The sequence below is a fragment of the Cynoglossus semilaevis genome, chromosome 17, assembly GCF_000523025.1.
Source record: "Cynoglossus semilaevis isolate Cse_v1.0 chromosome 17, Cse_v1.0, whole genome shotgun sequence".
Taxonomy (NCBI): domain Eukaryota; kingdom Metazoa; phylum Chordata; class Actinopteri; order Pleuronectiformes; family Cynoglossidae; genus Cynoglossus; species Cynoglossus semilaevis.
In genome coordinates this window covers 15,918,228-15,918,998 of record NC_024323.1, presented here as the reverse complement: position 1 = coordinate 15,918,998, position 771 = coordinate 15,918,228, and positions in this window count along the sequence as shown.

The following is a 771-nucleotide window of genomic DNA, read 5'->3' as shown; positions in this document are numbered from 1 at the left end:
GTACATTGAGTTCACACATGTGCACTCCCCCTCGTACAGCCAGAGCACACTCTCCAGTCCACGGCACACGCTCAAGAGACGGACCAGGACGGAGACGGACCAGGACGGAGACGGACCAGGACGGAGACGTGGCGTCTGCACATATATTCTAGGTAGGAAAAGATCACATATATGTCTTTATATATTCACTCATCAGTGCTGGGTTCCAGGAAGGAACTGAGAGTGAGAGAACACGGTGTTCCCTGGAGCACGAGGGGGAGACACAGGGAGGCGTGGACGCAGCTTCACCTCAGGTTCTGGTCCAAACTGTCCTCTGTCCTTCATGTGAGGAAGTTCTGGATCAACTTTGGTGTTATTGTCTTTGAGGCAGAAAAGTTGAGGTTAAAGAAACAAACTGTTGTTCAGTCTTGTTTCTTCAGCCTGGTGTAGACGGAGACATGAATGTGCAGCAGCTGATCAGAGGATCAGAGGATCAGAGGATCAGCTCCTTTTTCCATTCAGCTAATTGTCTGACCTTTAATGCTAATGTAATTTAGCTGCACCTCCTCCTCTTCCTCCTCCTCCTCCTCCTCCTCCTCCTCAAGGTTGGCCGAATGAAGAGCGAGTGTCAGGTCAGAAACCAGCAGGAAAGTGGGGGTTGGCCTTAATATAAAGCCCCCCCCCCGCCCCACCTGTGGACGGGGGGTCGGGGGGAGCCACAGGTTTAACCACAGCAGACGTTGTAAAGGCGTCTAAAACCAGAAGAATTCTACAAAAAAAAAAAAATTCTAA